Consider the following 16588-nt stretch of genomic DNA (forward strand, 5'->3'; position numbering starts at 1 on the left):
TAGTTACACATTTCTCTCCGTGGGTCACTTCTAAAGTGAAGTCAGAGTTTTAACCAGGGTTCAGTGTCTCCCTTTAAAATCCCCCACTCTCCATTTTTCAGTGTGAAAGGATCCAGGCCGTTTTCTGCAGACAGTATTTTTTGATGGCATGGCCAGCAAATTGTGCTGTGTGTCCTGTGATCTCCATAAAAGGGAATCATTGAATTTTCTGTCCACTTAGTGGTGTCTTTTGTTAATCATAGGCAGGGGACTTGCATTATTTATGGAGCACTCGGACAGCTCAGCAGTTTATGGAGTATAGTATATGAAGAAAGGGAGCTCTTTACCATCTAATAAAATGCTGCATTAGAACCTCAGTATTGAACTTTATTTTTTTAAATTTTATTTATTTATTTGTTTATTTATGGCTGTGTTGGGTCTTCGTTTCTGTGCGAGGGCTTTCTCTAGTTGCGGCAAGCGGGGGGCCACTCTTCATCGCAGTGCGCGGGTCTCTCACTATCGCGGCCTCTCTTGTTGCGGAGCACAGGCTCCAGACGCGCAGGCTCAGTAGTTGTGGCTCACGGGCCTAGTTGCTCCGCGGCATGTGGGATCTTCCCAGACCAGGGCACGAACCCGTGTCCCCTGCATTGGCAGGCAGATTCTCAACCACTGCACCACCAGGGAAGCCCTCAGTATTGAACTTTTAAAGAAGGAATCCTGGATTATTGTGTGCACAAGTACACAGGACATACTTTGGTCTCACATTCAAGCTAACCTACAACCTTTGTGACTCTGTGTATCTTCTGGCACAAGTGAGGTATTACTTCAAAGATAAGGAGATTTATTATAGATTCTTCCCAAAGCAAAGAGCCATCTTATTAAAATTCTGTAAGTTCATCCATGTGGGATTTGGGTGAAGGCAATTTTGGACAAGCCACTGTGTACCAGTAATGAAAACAGAAATGAATTCAACCTTCTAAAGGGAAAGTGAAAAGTAAGTAAATTAGTCTCCAGGTTATCCAATTTTAGAAAATTATCTAAGGTAATATATGACCAAAAATTGAAATAGAAAGTTAAAAGTGTTTCCAGGTTTCCGATGGATAATTTGTAATTTAAAATGATTGGGGCAGGGGTGCCCAGGGCAAATCTGAATATCAGGATTTGCCCCCAGCCTCTCTGATTGCTGCTTCTTACACTTTTACTGAACCTCTTCCTTTTCTACTTCCTCTTAAGTGTGGGAAAAATTCACATGTATCTTTTACCAGCATAAAGTAACATACTGTGCTTGCTGTCTGACACTGGCCAGAGAATGACTTTGTTTTGTCTTTTACACCTCTGCTTAACCACAGGAAAAATAGATATTGTGTGTTTAGTCCAGGAAATGTCACTAGCATTAAGTTATATCTTAAGGAAAGGGATGGGGAACAGACAGTCCTGGGCACAGTTAAGAACTCTCTTTTGCCTTTAGAATGGAGTTTCCTTGAAGAGCTAAAAAAAAATGGAGCTACCATATGATCCTGTAATCCTACTCCTGGGCATATGGTTTCCGGAGAAAACTATAATTGGAAAAATTACATGCACCCCAATGTTCATAATAGCACTATTTACAATAGCCAAGACATGGAAGTAACCTAAATGTCCCTTGACAGATGAATGGATAAAGAAGATGTGGTACATATATACAATAGAATATTCCTCAGCCATAAAAAAATGAAATAATGTCATTTGCAGCAACATAGATGGACCTAGAGATTATCATACTAAGTGAAGTAAGTCAGACAGAGAAAGACAAATATATGATATCACTTATATGTGGAGTCTAAAAAATAATACAAATGAATCTATTTACATAGTAGAAACAGACTCATAGGCATTGAAAACAAACTTATGGTTACTGAAGGGGAAGCAAGGGGAAGGATAAATTAGGAGTATGGGATTAATAGATGCACACTACTGTATATAAAATAGCTAAACAAGGATGTACTGTATAACACAGGGAACAATATTCAATATCTTGTAATAACCTATAATGGAAAATAATCTGAAATATATATATATCTGAATCATTTTGCTGTACACCTGAAACTAACACGATATTGTAAATCAACTATACTTCAATTAAAAAAAAGAACTCTCTTTTGCCTTGGAACTCTCATACCTTTCTCTTTCCCATTATGTGTTGTTCTCCTGCACTAAGATTCTGAGACACTCATGGTATCCTCTAGTTCTAAAAAGTCCTGCCCCAAGTCTCGCTTTCCTCAATGTGCAGCATGCCCCAGAATTGGAGCTTGACCCTCCTGCCCCGTACTTAGTCCTACTTCCTCATATAAGGCAGGCTTGTCAGAATGCCAGCCTCTCTGCACACCCAGGAGTGCTGGCTTTTACAAGTAGCATTATTGCTCTGGCCTTCACGACAGCATGAAGACAAGCACATAGAAAAGAGGTGGATGTGAGGCTCCTGTAGGTCCCCAGCTCTTGCTCCAGATCAGTGGCCCAATAAACCATGTGAGGTCCTAGTTCTTAATTCAGGGGCTCAGCCTAGAACTTGTGTCTGGAGCTGGGCAGCTGAGACAAGGGTGAGCCAGGACTGAGCTTGGTTTTAAGGTCCTTAAATCTCCCTCTTCCTGACAATCTACAGCTTCAATGCAATCCTTATTAAAATACCAATGGCATTTATTGAAGAGGCTGTCTTTTCCCCATTGTATATTCTCGTCTACTTTGTCATAGATTAATTGACCATACAACTGTGGGTTCATTTCTGGGCTGTCTATTCTGTTCCATGAGCTATGTGTCTGTTTTTGTGCCAGTACCATACTGTTTGCAGTACCATAGCTTGGTAGTGTAGTTTGAAATAAGGGAGCTTGATAACTCCAACTTGGTCCTTCATTTTCAAGATTGTTTTGGCTATTCAGGGTCTTTTGTGTTCCCATAAAAATTTTAGAATTATTTGTTCTAGTTCTGTGAAAAAATGTCAAATGCTATATATGTATATGTCTATCATCTATCTATCTATCTATCATCTATCTATCATCTATCTATCTATCTATCCATCTATCTATCTATCTAGAGATGAGGGAGGGGAAGAGAGAGGATATTTAAAAATATAAGAAGATAGTGTAAAAATTATACCAACACATTTAAATGTCTAGGGAAAATGGACATTTTTTGAAGATGCGATCTATGAATTATCAGTTCTAAGTCACAAAGAGACAAAATCCAAACAAATAAAGTATCAAAACCAAAACTGAAAGGGTAATAAAAAGAAAGAAAAATCTATCCATAAGAACGACACCAGGTTCAGATAGTTTCTTGAGTGAATTTTACTAAACCTTATTTGATAGATGATCATTGTATTATGGACACACTTGCATAGCATAGAGTGCATGAGAAGCCTAATGCATATCAAATGGCATCTGTGTTACATTGAGCAGTTTTGATCGTACACAACCATATTCATACCAAACTGTTTGATTACCCTCAGAAACCAACAATGCAGCTTCTGAGTCCTGCAGGAGTGATAAGATAGTTGCCTCTACAGAAGGTTGTGGGTTACTGTCACCAGGTTCTGAATGTGACTGAACATGGGCAATCAACCCAGGCGAACTGCTGGCCAGCATCCCTGTGCCAGGGTTTTGGGATGACATACAACTCATTGCCCTCACCCCCAGCAGCACCCCTGGGCCCAGCACCCTGGGCACTACAGGTGGATGTGGCCCATGGTCCTTGGACTCAGCCCCTCCTCAAGAGGCACCACTGCCAATGTCACAGATGCTGTAGCTGCCCTTCCAACTGGATGTGTGTTTACTGTGGGTTATATAACTTCTGGTTCCTTTAGTCAAGATGCCTAATCCAACTTTTGTTTCTCCGATTAATCCAATGTATAAATCCAACATTGCATGGCTCGTGCATAACTATTCTAAAGAATCTTACTTTATGTACTCTATGTATCAGAATAGTGTACATTGCTATGTAATGTGAAAAGAAAAGTCTACATAAATAATGCGGCCAACTATCCAAGTGTCCTACCAGCTAAAATACCAACTAAACCTTGAATAGTGAAAAAACAAAACCAAACAAGAAAACCCCATTGTTTATCCACTTTGGACTGCCCTCCAGGGACCATGCACAGGCAATGCAATCACCGGGGCCCAGGTCCCCCCAAGTGCTACACGCACCTGCTGTGGGTCATAGGAAGGGCAAAGACATCCAGCCCCCCTGTGCTGACAGTGTGCCAGGGAGCCCCTGAAGGGAGACATCATCACTGCTCGGACCCTGGCTGGAGTGGAGAGTGCCTGGCAGACACGGTGCAGACGCCCCCCCCCCCGCAACAGGATGCACCTAGGCCTCAGCCACTGCAGATCCGTTGCTTCCCCTGGTCTCCACCCCAAGTTACACTTCCCATCCTGGGCTTCCTGGCCTGTATCCCTCCAGGAACCAGGGGGCGACTCTCACTCCAGTCTGCAGCACTAACTGACACCCCCACCCCCCAAAGCAATAATTAGCAGTGAGATGACTGTGAGTCCCACCCATGATCTGACATCAGTGTGGATCCATCTGGACCTTTCTCCTCTCTGTGGCCCCCCCCACCACACTGTGCTCTTACTGGGTACTGCTTCTCACATTCCCAGCCCTCTCCTCCCCTAGCAGGGCCTCCAAATACTTGTCACCTCCCTGCCTTGTCTCCTGGACCATAGTGACTCTTATTTCAGTGTGCCTTTTGCTAAATATGCCCTTTTTTCTATAAATAAAAGAGAATTCCATGAGGCTAATATAATACTAACTCCCACACTATACAAGGCTGACGACAGAAATCTAAAAACTATCAACCAATCACACTAATACATAGATATGGACAAATTAAATACAAAATATCTCAGCAGATTTTACTCAGTAATGATTTTTGTGATTCACATATCAGGTCAAAACAATACTTAGAGTGCAGATGTGATTCAGTAGTTTCAAAATCTATTAATTCTCTGTATCTACAAATTAAAGTAGGAAAAGAAGATAATCTCAATAAATATTAAGAAAACATTTCTAAAATTCAACATCTATTTGTGATAAAAATATAAATAAAATAACACAGTAAAGTTAGAAATAAAGCTTTAACTTGATATAAAAAGTATCTCCTAGAAAACTGAAGCAAACATAATAGCTAATGGTGAAATATCAGAAGTACTCATATTAAAATCATAAACAAGAACAGAAGCAAGAAAAACTACAATCCTGCAGCCGGTGGACCAAAAACCACAGTTACAGAAAGATAGAGAAGATGAAAAGGCAGAGGGCTATGTACCAGATGAAGGAACAAGAAAAAACCCCAGAAAAACAACTAAATGAAGTGGAGATAGGCAACCTTCCAGAAAAAGAATTCAGAATAATGATAGTGAAGATGATCCAGGACCTCGGAATAAGAATGGAGGCAAAGATTGAGAAGATGCAAGAAATGATTAACAAAGACCTAGAAGAATTAAAGAACAAACAAACAGAGATGACCAATACAATAACTGAAATGAAAACTACACTAGAAGGAATCAATAGCAGAATAACTGAGGCAGAAGAACGGATAAGTGACCTGGAAGACAGAATGGTGGAATTCACTGCTGCGGAACAGACTAAAGAAAAAAGAATGAAAAGAAATGAAGACAGCCTAAGAGACCTCTGGGACAACATTAAACGCAACAACATTCGCATTATAGGGGTCCCAGAAGGAGAAGAGAGAGAGAAAGGACCAGAGAAAATATTTGAAGAGATTATAGTCGAAAACTTCCCTAACATGGGAGAGGAAATAGCCACCCAAGTCCAGGAAGCGCAGAGAGTCCCATACAGAATAAACCCAAGGAGAAACACGCCGAGACACATAGTAATCAAAGTGGCAAAAATTAAAGACAAAGAAAAATTATTGAAAGCAGCAAGGGAAAAACGACAAATAACATACAAGGGAACTCCCATAAGGTTAACAGCTGATTTCTCAGCAGAAACTCTGCAAGCCAGAAGGGAGTGGCAGGATATACTTAAAGTGATGAAAGGGAAGAACCTACAACCAAGATTACTCTACCCGGCAAGGATCACATTTAGATTTGATGGAGAAATCAAAAGCTTTACAGACAAGCAAAAGCTAAGAGAATTCAGCACCACCAAACCAGCTCTACAACAAATGCTAAAGGAACTTCTCTAAGTGGGAAACACAAGAGAAGAAAAGGACCTACAAAAACAAACCCAAAACAATTAAGAAAATGGTCATAGGAACATACATATCGATAATTACCTTAAACGTGAATGGATTAAACGCCCCAACCAAAAGACATAGACTGGCTGAATGGATACAAAAACAAGACCCATATATATGCTGTCTACAAGAGACCCACTTTAGACCTAGGGACACATACAGACTGAAAGTGAGGGGATGGAAAAAGATATTCCATGCAAAAGGAAATCAAAAGAAAGCTGGAGTAGCTATACTCATATCAGATAAAATAGACTTTAAAATAAAGAATGTTACAAGAGACAAGGAAGGACACTACATAATGATCCAGGGATCAATCCAAGAAGAAGATATAACAATTATAAATATATATGCACCCAACATAGGAGCACCTCAATACATAAGGCAACTGCTAACAGCTATAAAAGAGGAAATCGACAGTAACACAATAATAGTGGGGGACTTTAACACTTCACTTACACCAATGGACAGATCATCCAAAATGAAAATAAATAAGGAAACAGAAGCTTTAAATGACACAATAGACCAGATAGATTTAATTGATATTTATAGGACATTCCATCCAAAAACAGCAGATTACACGTTCTTCTCAAGTGCGCACGGGACATTCTCCAGGATAGATCACATCTTGGGTCACAAATCAAGCCTCAGTAAATTTAAGAAAATTGAAATCATACAAAGTATCTTTTCTGACCACAACGCTATGAGATTAGAAATGAATTACAGGGAAAAAAACGTAAAAAAGACAAACACATGGAGGCTAAACAATACGTTACTAAATAACCAAGAGATCACTGAAGAAATCAAAGAGGAAATAAAAAAATACCTAGAGACAAATGACAATGAAAACACAACGACCCAAAACCTATGGGACGCAGGAAAAGCGGTTCTAAGAGGGAAGTTTATAGCTATACAAGCCTACCTAAAGAAACAAGAAAAATCTCAAGTAAACAATCTAACCTTACACCTAAAGAAACTAGAGAAAGAAGAACAAACAAAACCCAAAGTTAGCAGAAGGAAAGAAATCATAAAGATCAGAGCAGAAATAAATGAAATAGAAACAAAGAAAACAATAGCAAAGATCAATAAAACTAAAAGTTGGTTCTTTGAGAAGATAAACAAAATTGATAAGCCATTAGCCAGACTCATCAAGAAAAAGAGGGAGAGGACTCAAATCAATAAAATCAGAAATGAAAAAGGAGAAGTTACAACAGACACCGCAGAAATACAAAACATCCTAAGAGACTACTATAAGCAACTTTATGCCAATAAAATGGACAACCTGGAAGAAATGGACAAATTCTTAGAAAGGTATAACCTTCCAAGACTGAATCAGGAAGAAACAGAAAATATGAACAGAGCAATCACAAGTAATGAAATTGAAACTGTGATTAAAAATCTTCCAACAAACAAAAGTCCAGGACCAGATGGCTTCACAGGTGAATTCTATCAAACATTTAGAGAAGAGCTAACACCCATCCTTCTCAAACTCTTCCAAAAAATTGCAGAGGAAGGAACACTCCCAAACCCATTCTATGAGGCCACCATCACCCTGATACCAAAACCAGACAAAGACACTACAAAAAAAGAAAATTACAGACCAATATCACTGTTGAATATAGATGCAAAAATCCTCAACAAAATACTAGCAAACAGAATCCAACAACACATTAAAAGGATCATACACCACGATCAAGTGGGATTTATCCCAGGGATGCAAGGATTCTTCAATATACGCAAATCAATCAATGTGATACACCATATTAACAAATTGAAGAATAAAAACCATATGATCATCTCAATAGATGCAGAAAAAGCTTTTGACAAAATTCAACACCCATTTCTGATAAAAACTCTCCAGAAAGTGGGCATAGAGGGAACCTACCTCAACATAATAAAGGTCATATATGACAAACCCACAGCAAACATCATTCTCAATGGTGAAAAACTGAAAGCATTTCCTCTAAGATCAGGAACGAGACAAGGATGTCCACTCTCACCACTATTATTCAACATAGTTCTGGAAGTCCTAGCCACGGCAATCAGAGAAGAAAAAGAAATAAAAGGAATACAAATTGGAAAAGAGGAAGTAAAACTGTCACTGTTTGCGGATGACATGATACTATACATAGAGAATCCTAAAACTGCCACCAGAAAACTGCTAGAGCTAATTAATGAATATGGTAAAGTTGCAGGATACAAAATTAATGCACAGAAATCTCTTGCATTACTATACACTAATGATGAAAAATCTGAAAGAGAAATTATGGAAACACTCCCATTTACCATTGCAACAAAAAGAATAAAATACCTAGGAATAAACCTACCTAGGGAGACAAAAGACCTGTATGCAGAAAACTATAAGACACTGATGAAAGAAATTAAAGATGATACCAACACATGGAGAGATATACCATGTTCTTGGATTGGAAGAATCAACATTGTGAAAATGAGTATACTACCCAAAGCAATCTACAGATTCAATGCAATCCCTATCAAATTACCAATGGCATTTTTTACGGAGCTAGAACAAATCATCTTAAAATTTGTATGGAGACACAAAAGACCCCGAATAGCCAAAGCAGTCTTGAGGCAAAAAAATGGAGCTGGAGGAATCAGACTCCCTGACTTCAGACTATACTACAAAGCTACAGTAATCAAGACAATATGGTACTGGCACAAAAACAGAAACATAGATCAATGGAACAAGATAGAAAGCCCAGAGATTAACCCACGCACCTATGGTCAACTAATCTATGACAAAGGAGGCACAGATATACAATGGAGAAAAGACAGTCTCTTCAATAAGTGGTGCTGGGAAAACTGGACAGCTACATGTAAAAGAATGAAATTAGAATACTCCCTAACACCATACACAAAAATAAACTCAAAATGGATTAGAGACCTAAATATAAGACTGGACACTATAAAACTCTTAGAGGAAAACATAGGAAGAACACTCTTTGACATAAATCACAGCAAGATCTTTTTTGATCCACCTCCTACAGTAATGGAAATAAAAACAAAAATAAACAAGTGGGACCTAATGAAACTTCAAAGCTTTTGCACAGCAAAGGAAACCATAAACAAGACGAAAAGACAACCCTCAGAATGGGAGAAAGTATTTGCAAATGAATCAACGGACAAAGGATTAATCTCCAAAATATATAAACAGCTCATTAGCTCAACATCAAAGAAACAAACACCCCAATCCAAAAATGGGCAGAAGACCTAAATAGACATTTCTCCAAAGAAGACATACAGACGGCCACGAAGCACATGAAAAGATGCTCAACATCACTAATTATTAGAGAAATGCAAATCAAAACTACAATGAGGTATCACCTCACTCCTGTTAGAATGGGCATCATCAGAAAATCTACAAACAACAAATGCTGGAGAGGGTGTGGAGAAAAGGGAACCCTCTTGCACTGTTGGTGGGAATGTAAATTGATACAGCCACTATGGAGAACAATATGGAGGTTCCTTAAAAAACTAAAAATAGAATTACCATATGACCCAGCAATCCCACTACTGGGCATATACCCAGAGAAAACTGTAATTCAAAAAGACACATGCACCCGAATGTTCATTGCTGCACTGTTTACAATAGCCAGGTCATGGAAGCAACCTAAATGCCCATCAACAGACAAATGGATAAAGAAGTTGTGGTACATATATACAATGGAATATTACTCAGCCATAAAAAGGAACGAAATTGAGTCATTTGTTGAGACGTGGATGGATCTAGAGACTGTCATACAGAGTGAAGTAAGTCAGAAAGAGAAAAACAAATATCGTATATTAATGCATGTATGTGGAACCTAGAAAAATGGTACAGATGAGCCAGTTTGCAGGGCAGAAGTTGAGACACAGATGTAGAGAATGGACATATGGACACCAAGGGGGGAAAACTGCGGTGAGGTGGGGATGGTGGTGAGCTGAATTGGGCGATTGGGATTGGCATGTATACACTGATGTGTATAAAATCGATGCCTAATAAGAACCTGCAGTATAAAAAAGCAAACAAAACAACTAATACTAAACTTTCATTGGGTTATTTGTATGGAAATATGTTAATATAAATGTTTCAGACGTTACATGAAATTTCTAAAAATCTTGTATTTGTATGGAAATATGTATGGAAATATGTTAATATAAATGTTTCAGACATTACATGAAATTTCTAAAAATCTTACATGTTCTGGTATAATGTTATAAGTAACAATCCTAGTTATTACTTTAAAATGTATATCTCAGAAATAACTAATTTTCTTGTCAACTGCATTATTATGAACTTTCATCAAATCTTTTACCGTGGTCATTTTTAAGTCTTTTGTCATTTACAGACAGTTCTGGGTGTACTCTGATGATTTTGCAAATATGTTCCTATAAAAGGGTTTCATCTACAAGAAATTCATGGAAAAGACTCTGACAAGTACAGGTTTCTGGTAACTGACTATACTGCTGAACTGAATGAATAAGCATTTTCAGAACTCTGATGAAAAACTGATGAACTCATAAAAGTGCTAACAAAAGATCAAGATGAAAAACAACAATTAATTACATGGGACTGAGTGAACTGATGAGGACGAGTATAATTTTTGTGACTTTCTGTCTGAATTAAAAAAAAAAAATCCCACAAGGACTCAGAGGCAAAGAATATACAAATCAATTTTCACTGCAAAGTAAAGGAGCTGTTACAGTGGAGGATTACTGGACTGAATGTCAATATTATGACATAGTATGAGTGTGTTTCATGTTTTGTAATTGCAATCATTGTTGCTTTTGTTGTGGTCATCCATGTACAATGCTTGGTGACAGTCTATCTCTTGTAAAAATAAAATACAGTGTGTGTGTGTGGAAAAAAAAAAAAAAAAAAAAAAGAATCAGAAAGTGTGCCCCAGTGAGTAAGGGTGCTGGGGGGATAGAAGGAGGGAGATAAAGACACAGGGCCATTTCCTGAAAAAAAAAAAAAAAAAAAAAAAAACAAAAAAAATCATAAACAAGAAAAAGACACCGACTATTGTCATTTTTACTTACATTATTACATTATTCAATGTTTTGAATAGAAAATCTTAGTAATAAATTAAAAGAAAAAAGAAGTATAAGAAACGAAACTGAGTTATTTGTAGTGAGGTGGATGGACCTAGAGTCTGTCATACAGAGTGAAGTAAGTCAGAAAGAGAAAAACAAATACCATATGCTAACACACATATATGGAATTAAAAAAATAAAAGTTCTGAAGAACCTAGGGGCAAGCCAAGAATAAAGACACAGACCTACTAGAGAATGGACTTGAGGATATGGGGAGGGGGAAGGGTAAGCTGGGGCAAAGTGAGAGAGTGGCATGGACATATATACACTACCAAACATAAAATAGATAGCTAGCGGGAAGCAGCCGCATAGCACAGGGAGGTCAGCTCAGTGTTTTGTGACCACCTAGAGGGGGGCATAGGGAGGGTGGGAGGGAGGGAGATGCAAGAGGGAAGAGATATGGGGACATATGTATATGTATAACTGATTCACTTTGTTATAAAGCAGAAACTAACACACCATTGTAAAGCAATTATATTCCAATAAAGATGTTAAAAAAATAAAAAATAAAATAATGGAATAAAAGAGACAAACCTGCCATTTAAAAAACTTTTATCTGATAATCTACCCCAAAACTCCAGAGAATTAATTGATACAAAATATTAACTAAAAAGATGGTCTTGAAATGGAGCAGGACCCTATGGTCCTTCCCCCCCATGTCCTCTGCCTGCCTTTTGTCTGTGGAAAAACTTTAGCCAAAGAATAAGTTTAATCAGAGAAGTGAGAAAATGCAGAAGCAAAAAAAAAAAAAAAAAAAAAAAGCAGTCAAACAGGACAAAACAATAATAGGTTAGTCAGTAAGCAAAGTCAAGGACTTTTAGTTCCTCCTCAAGGGCTATAGATAATATTCTGAGCCATGTCCTGTGAGCTGTCTTATAGATACTGAAACCCCCACCAGGTGGAAGAAGTTAACTACATCATGACCAGACTGTAGCCATGACATAAGCTGCCACAATTCCAACAACTGGCCTCAAGAAAATGGGAACAAACTGACCCTGGAACTGAAGACTAACTGTACCTAAAACAATCAAGATGTTGCTGGTCAGACCACCGCTTGACCGATTTCAAGATGACTCTCAGAGCTGACTGTGTTGTTTCTTCATGTATCTCCCTCCCTCTGCCTATAAAAACTCTTGCCCCCTGATTGTTAGAGGGGAGTCAGCCTTTGGACAGGCATCTGCCCTCCCCGCTGGCTGCCGGCAGCCAAAATAAAGCAAACTTTCCTTTCCACCAACCTGGCCTCTTTATTGGCTTTTGAGCGGCGAGCAGCCAGACCCCACTTTCGGTTACAGTCTGATGTACAATAAACATTTAAAACATACTTACCAATAATAACCAATCAGAAAACGCAATGGATTCCATTATCAATTGTTTAAGTAAACACAAAATACCACGAAATAAACTACAGGTTCTGGGTGGGCCACAGGGCAGCCTTAACTAGGCCCAGATACCTAAAGTCTCACTTCACAACGTGAGGTGGTTCCAGGGAAGTGCAGAGGTTCTGCTGCACCAGACATCCTGGTGCACAGGTAACCATGACTCTGCTGTCTTCCACACCTTGCCTCCAAGCTGGCCGGAAGAGGAGAGGAACACAGAAGAATGTGCACTGAAGTGCTTTATGAGCTGGGCTGAAAGTGGCATTCACTCTCCAGCGGCCAGTGCTCAACCACACAGCCACGTGTGAGTGCAAGGCAGCCTGGGTAAGGAAGAGGAGGGACAGATTTTTAGGAACTTCTGCATTAATCTTGTCGTGAAAATCTGTCTGCACCCTTCTTCCCACATATGGAACTCATTCAAGTCCTTCCCCAGGAGACCAACCCCAAGTTTCATCCAGCTCAGTCTGGGATCTGGGTGAAGTCTTCTCTTCTCCATCCATCTGGATGTGGCTCGCCATCATCCAGCTGCCTGTAAACTAAATGCTGTGGTGGAGCAGGCAGAGAGTAACCCCAATGAAACTGCCCTTAAAAGGGAGACGTACAGGGGAAAATACCAGAAAACATACAGCAATCACCATCCCCAGCAAGAGTGGACTCTTACCGGGTCAGCATCTTGGAAGAAGGGCCTTGATTAGACGTTGGATTTGGGCTCCAGGAGAATCTCCTTTGCCCTTGGTTCTACCCTTTGGCAAGGTTTATTTTTTCCTTCCATTTTCTTTCATGACTATATTTGAAGTAGGCATTGGAGAATATGCCACCCTTGGGCTAGGGGTGTGTGTACAGTTTTTGTAACAGTTTTCCTGCTGGTGCCGATTTGGGGGCCCAAATTTATTTTACATTTCCAAGGTTTGTTTTTTTTTTTTTAAGCTCATGGTTTCTTTGGTAATATAACTTCCTCAGAAATTTTGTAGACTTCTGATCTTCTGTCAGTCAATTTCACATGCCAGCAACCACATCCATACTTCCATGAAGTCTTATTCATTGTTTACTTGAAATTTAAATCTAACAGGGTGTCCTATATTTTTATTTGGTAAATCTGGCAAGCATAAAGTTAGCAGGAAGAGTTGGACCAAATGTCCACCACTGCTGGCTGGGGCCTCTCTCTTTCTGGATCTTCCTGTGCCCAACACCCAAGCACTAAGTTAGGCCATGAATTTCAATCCTTGTCTATAGCACTGCCCCTCTTCAAGGTGGAGATTTCTATACTGATTATACAAGATTTAGCTGTGGTAACAGACTTAAACATCTAACAGTTCTACCCAAGAGAAGTTCATTTCTCACACATCTAACAGCCCCAGGCAGCAGCCCACGTGCTCCATTCCATGATTCCGGGCCCCAGGGATCCCCTGACAGGGTTCTGCCATCCTCATCAATTTCTTCTAAGAACCCTCTGGGGATTATTATTCCAGGCAGGCAGGAGAGGGAGAGAGCTTAGGAGAAAGTGGGGGTGTGTTTAGGGGTCTGGCTTGGAAGCAACACCCATTACTTCTGTTCACCTTCCACTGGCTAAGACATGAGTTATATGACCCAACCTAATTGCAAAGATTGCTGTAAGTTTAGCTGCTTGCCCAAGAAGAAAAGTCAACTAGATTTTGAAGAACTGCTAGCAAATTCTGCTCCAGACCTAACAAAGAATGCACAAGCCTTATGTGAATAAAACTTCAAACTTTGTTAAAGGACATTAAAAAAAAAATCTAAACAAGAGGAGAGACATATTATGTCCTGATATGGAAAGATATAGGCATGTAAAAATGTTAATTCTCCCCCACATTAATCGAAAAATTGCATAAAATCTTAGTCAAAATCGGAATGTTTCATGGAAACTGATAAAATGATTTTAAATTTAACGTGGTAGAGAATATCTAATTTTTTTAAGAGAGAAATATAGTGTGATTATCACTACAGATCAATTATAATTAAAACATGGTGGTATCGGTACAAAAGCAGATAAATAGAAGAGATAAACAAACTAGAGAATTCAGGAAATATTCTTCATAGTATTCAACCTTAAGAAAAAAAAGGAAATCCTGTCACATGCTACAGCATGGACGAATCTTGAGGACATTAAGTGAAATTAGCTAGTCACACACACAAATACTGTATGACACTGCTTGTATGAGGTACCTAGAGGAGTCAAATTCATAGAGACAGAAAGTAGATGGTGGTTGCCAAGGGCTTGGGGAGGAGGATGGGGAGTTGTTTAAGGAGGTACAGAGTTTCAGTTTTTCAAGATGAAGAAGTTTTGGAAATCTTTCCCACAACAATGTGAATATACTTAACACTACTGGACTCTACACTTAAAATGGTTTATGTTATTTTTTAACCACAATTGAAAATTTATTAAGTTAAAAAATATTTATATTATTGTATTGATAGGATAGTAGCTTATTAAAATTAAAAAAAATTCAAGTTTCAAGTGTTTCAAGTCAGTGGTAAATGGATAACGCATTCAAGAAATAATTTCCTTCTGGAAAAAAATAAGTTCCCTTACATTATAAAAGCAATAAAATTTTGATAAAAAGCAGGACTGTAAACTTAGAAAAAATGTTAGAGTGTTTTCCTAATATTGAGGTGTTGCAAAGGCCAAATAAAAAAACTGTACACTTAGAAAATATAGAGAGTTGCTTCATTATATTGGAATGGTGTAAAAGTATTTCTAAGCAAAGTGTAAAACTCAGAATCCATAAATAAATCTAATGAAATGTTTGCCTTCATATAATCTGAAATCACCTTTAGAAAAAGAAAGTCACCATAAAGTTAAAAGGCAAGTAAGTGACTAGTACAAGATATTGCAACATATTTAATCAATAAAGAGTTAATAACTAGAATATATAAAGAGATCTAAAAATCAATAAGAAAGGAAAACATTTTACTAGAAAAATTTAAACTATGAACATGACCCTCACAGAAGACTGGAACATAGCCAATAAACATATGAAATGGGGTTAATTCTTACTCAAAATCAAGAAATAGCAAAATAAAACCATACTGAAATATTTTTCCTCATTTATTAGTTTGGGATTAATTTAAAGGCTGCAGAATAGTGGATGTTCTCATTCATCGCTCTTGGGAGTCGCATGTTCTTTCTAGTTTTTCAGAAAAACTGGATGCATTTGTCAAAATTGTAAATGTGTATGTATTTTTACTCATGAACTTTCCACTAGGAATCTATCTTAAATATTCCCATATGTGAAAAGGGATGCATATATAAAAATATTCACTGCAGCATTGTTGATTTGAGGAAACAGCGGAAGTTAAATATTCATCAACAGGGTTTGGCTAAATAAATTGTGTTACATCCATACCATGGAATAATACTATGTAACCCTTACAAAGAATACTGTTGGCTTATAGGTACTGACATTGGAGGATCCCTAAGACATATCATTAAAAAACAAAAACAAAACCAATGCATCCACATAATCAACTCTGTAGGTGCCTGATAAAATCATGGGAAAGATGCATACTGCCTTGGTTAGATATTGCCACAATTCTGTTGTGTCACAAACTCAGTGAACCTGAACAACCATCTCTTATTGTGATGACTCTCTGGGTCATGGAGCAGCTCTGCCTCAACATGTAAGCCGTGTTCTAGTCTCTTCTGTGTGTTTCTCACCCTCCTTGGATCAGCAGGCTGGCCAGGACATGCAGTTCTCACGCTGGGGGCAGACCCTCAAGAGCCTAAACAGAAACGTGTAAGACTTCTTAATGCCTGTCTTGGAACTGGAACACAATTGCTTCTGCCCTCTGCCCTTGGCCAAGGCAAGTCCCACAGCCCACCCAAAGTCAAGACACTCAGGCCAAAAGTCCATGCACAAAGGAGTGGACAACTGAGGCCAGTGTGTCAACC

The sequence above is a fragment of the Balaenoptera physalus genome, assembly GCF_965194825.1.
Source record: "Balaenoptera physalus genome assembly, chromosome: 2".
Lineage (NCBI taxonomy): Eukaryota > Metazoa > Chordata > Mammalia > Artiodactyla > Balaenopteridae > Balaenoptera > Balaenoptera physalus.